At 37.3% G+C, this 4,360-nt stretch overlaps 1 protein-coding gene across 1 annotated transcript in view; it reads left to right on the plus strand.

Moving 5' to 3' along the window:
• LOC140935509 (neuropeptide Y receptor type 2-like) overlaps positions 1–4,360 on the plus strand; it is a 16,613-nt gene continuing 12,253 nt past the window's right edge. Inside the window, exons 1-2 of the mRNA XM_073385065.1 lie at positions 1–67; positions 1,838–1,903. The gene's annotated coding sequence lies outside the window, so the exon portion shown is untranslated. The remainder of the gene's footprint in view (positions 68–1,837; positions 1,904–4,360) is intronic.

Here is a 4,360-nt window from a genome sequence, read left to right on the forward strand (position 1 = left end):
AAATATTCGGAGTGAGCTACGAGTATAGTTCTGGCAACCCAGGAAAGAGAATCTATATCAAGCAGAGGTAAGAAATGAAAGGTAATTCATCTTTTAAGTTTACGCTGAATTTCAATGAACTCAAAACTCGCCGTTGACTGACAATCTGGTCTGTATGTTCCCATTTTTTTTTTCTACGTCCATTTGATTTTCAGAATAGTAAACTGTGAAACTATTTGGAAAGAACATTCGAAATGCAGATAACGTTAGGCATCATCAATCTGAACATGAGGTTTATTCGCACGAATGCTATGCCTTTTTTTAAAAGCTTAGCAATATTTTTAATAACTACAGTTAATCATATGCTCACTGTTTATACTGACAAGAATTATATGAGGTTCCTGTTCATCGGGAGGAACACTGTGACGATCAATTCGACTGGGAAAACAGACAAAATTGAAGCAGAATTCTGCTAAATTAAGTCAAGAAAATGAAACGTGCAAAATAATATTGTGATGAAACAGCCGAGTTTGGCTCTCTTAAAAAAGCCGTCGCTTAAGTATAAAAGCAAAGAAGATCTGTCGTTCCCATGCAAATAAGTGTAATTTACACGTCAGACATAGCGCGCTGCGCACGCGGTAAGATTTCGGTTAAGTTTGTTATTCAGAATCGAATCACTAACTCTCGTTTGGTCCACAGCATATTATAAGTCGCAAATGAACTATTCTGGAAATACAATCCTGTGTTTAATAGTGTTTATTACATCTCTTATTTTACCAAAATGAATTCACTTCATTTATGTTAGTTCTGAATCAGTTAAATTAAGGTTTCTAATGGTAAATCATTTAACACACAGCATGTGATATTGTTTTACGCCCCACTGAAATAGGTAGTTAGGTTGCTTACCCATCTTTGTTACTATAAACATAATTTTCACTTCATGCTTGCAGTCCTTAATAACACAATTCGTTTTTTATGTTGTGTTCATTTGAGGTGAATGTGATTTAGCAATAGCTCCATTTCATGTTGTTTTGATCTGCCCTATGAATTTTGTTTTGATTGATGCATGATGTATGATTAATTGGTATTTAGATTGCTTTATAAGCAATCTTCAAAGTTTGCTTTTCTGAATTATTTTTGTAGTTTAACGCCGTTTACACAATGCAAACCAAACTTACTGGAATATAGATCGTTTCAGTTTTAGATTCAGTTTAATGTTGTGCCATAAAAATATAGAAAAAAACCCTAGAAGTTCCAAATATTTAAAAGCTAATTGCGAGGAAGCCATAGAAAACCACAGGGGAACACAACATAATATGAACTTATGACTTACAACATAATATGAACAGAAGTTTTAAGAATTTTAGGTAAATCGACATTTTGTGAATTTCGTGTGAGTTTAGAAAATTCAAAGACGTAAAATTAAGAATAATTGGACATTTTTGAAATCATTTCCAAAATGATGTTAAATTCTAATATAGTTTATTTAATAGCCTGTTTTAAAATTGATAACTTGTATTGTACCAAAATATTCCCTTTCAACCTGGGGCGCTGGAATATTGACCCTTGCTGGTGTCTGTTTCAAAACTAATTAAATTTGTGAACCGATTTCTCTTCCTATTTTCATCTTTGAATGTTATTTTACAATGAATTAAACCTTGGTGCGAGCTCACTTAACTGAAAGAGCTTAGCTTGAGAGTTCCGATGTTTCTGGCATGTTAGTGAAGTTGGATCGGGAGTCTACCAGTAAAATTAAGTGTTTCTGACTTAGGAAAATTACTTCTTTATTTGAAATATTCAAACGTGCAAGTATCAACTATCTCTTCTGGAACGATCGTGCTGACTTTACCTTCGCTAGGTGACTCACGGAGGCGATTTCAGTATGGCCGAATGTACGAGACGAGACAGCGGATCAGTCGATACTGTAAGTGTTAATTTGCGTACTACATTATTCACCTCTAACTTAAAGTCTTCCATGTTTGTTATAAACACATTTTTAGACATGCCAAGTCTCACGACTTTGTCGTGAGTCTCACGATTTCACGACCTATCTTACGCTCTCACGAGTTGGCAACTGATTTCCCACGCTTTCTCGAAAAGTCAAACTCCACAAAAAATTTGGAGCTGTAGGGTTCGCTTCCAAGTTAAATATCAATAGGTAGCCAGCGCAATCCGGCCAAAGAAAACGCTTAGCTTTCGCGTTTGATTACTTTCTTTAAGCCTACCACGACTTACCGATGCCACAAAATTTGCAGACTTACTGTTTCTCTTGTTTCTAGATGTAATCGTAAAATCGTGATGTTTACTCCTCCAACTTTAAAGTGATATGTGGCTTCCAATACCCATAATCCTTACTGAAAGTCCTTCCCAAACATTTGGGACATCTCGCGACTTTTTACCCATTTCTCACTGCTTTTCCCAGCTCTTGGTTCAGAATCTCACACTTTTTGCCTTTTGGGGGTATTAACAAGACAAGTTCAAAACACCATATGTTCAGTGATACTCCACCAAACAGCCTCGTCTAGGCTTGTATAAATTCTGCCAGCAGAATTTCGAGCAGAAAAAGCGATTTTTGAGGCGAGCCTTCTGCTGGCAAAATAAGGCATTTTCGAGCAGAATTTGAGCACAATAAGGGAAAATCAGCGGCACTAATGATATGCATAACAGTTGTAAGAAAACTTAAAACAAAATAAAAAACCAAATGGAAAATACTTTGTGATTAATTTGATTATTTAATATTTAAAACAAAATAAAAAAAACTAAATGGAAAATACTTTGTGATTGATTTGATTATTTAATAGCTTCACGCCGCTCACATTAAAAGTAAGGTGAATTACAATTTTGCTACGCATAATTAGTATATAATTAGTTTTTAGGATGTCGTTGCGAAAATCTTTTCGGGTACCAAGCAGAATTCGAGCAGAATAATGGTGTCCGAGCAGAATTTTCCAACAGCAAATCAGCGTTACGGCTAAAATCTGGCCGCAGTGAGCACAAACGTGAGAGAGTTTGTATCAGGCCTAATTTTAGCGGTGGCAGTTAGAGAGAATGTATGAGAACCGCTAAAATTGGGCCTGATCTCAAGTTATTTTTCAAACAGAATTTATCCAGGCCTAACCTCGTCCCCAGGACTCGAAGTAGAATGATGTCAGCTATCACGTTTTCCCGCCAAAATGAAGCTGGTTCACGCGCGTGCACTTCTTAGTTGCCCCTGCAGGGAATTCGCCCAGAAGGCGAAATCCCGAGGAGGCACTCTAGTAACTCGCGTGTATATTAAGGAAAGTACTTACAGTTGAAATATACAGTCATACAAGCCAATATAGAAAAAAATCTCGATTTGCTTGAACAGGGGCCGCGAGGAATCGGTAGGTAATGATGACGTTTCTATTCTTAGCCTGCGTAGCAAGCGTTTCCAATCGAGTTATTGCGCGAAAGTTAGAGCGGAAGCAAAAAAAAGGTTGAAGGGGGTTCCTTCTTTCCCCTCCCCCTCCCCCGTCATTCATTTTTTTGCTCTTGCCCCAGCTTTCTAGACGAACCTCGCGAGGAAACGCTTGCTACGCAGGCTATTCTATTCTTTGCGCCCGCAAGTACGAAAGGGTTAGGATGACGTAAAGACAGAAAATCCCTAAGGGACCGCTTAGGTAGATTTTGTGACATTTATTGTGCAGTCATACTTCGTTACCTGTTATCAGTGACACTCTGTTGAGCAGTTCAGCTGGAAGTTGTTTTGAAAGTTATGGACCAAAAGACATTCGTTGAGCACAGATGAAGTTATAAGGTGCGTATAACTGTGAATATATATACACTTGGAGAGTTTGCCAGACACGAGTTCACAAATCTTTGATTGGAAACGTAACCTTGCCAGACACTCTTTCTTTCTCTTTGACCGGAATAAGACTCAGCCCCAAACAAGTAAGACGAGTGAGAAACGGCTAGCTTATCACTAGAAGAACGATGGATGATTACAGAAATTCACCGACAATCAGATTCTGTGCTGACTTATTCCCTGCTCACAGATGTCCTTCCGTTATAAAGTTTAAAATAAGACTAGAATGCGCTAGCGTGAATTGATTATTTCAATTTCTAAGGCTTACTTTCCGGCAAATAAAATGAACTGAATGTAAAAAGTGAAAGTGAAATAGCGAAAAATTCAAGTTCTAATTAAATCTTTATGGTTTAGAATAAACTATTCTCGAAACTGAGAATGTTTTGATCAAAGCTGTGTAAATCGAACTGAAACTGTGCATGGAACCTTGCGTTTCCTGTATTTATCTCACCTATTGTATGGAATATGTGTGAAAATCTTCATTATGACTCGGTATATTTCAAGAATACTATTGACCGACAATATACAGCGCGGGGGCAGCTGTAGTGTCAACTA

This window comes from Porites lutea, chromosome 4 (genome assembly GCF_958299795.1).
Source record: "Porites lutea chromosome 4, jaPorLute2.1, whole genome shotgun sequence".
Classification (NCBI taxonomy): Eukaryota; Metazoa; Cnidaria; class Anthozoa; order Scleractinia; family Poritidae; genus Porites; species Porites lutea.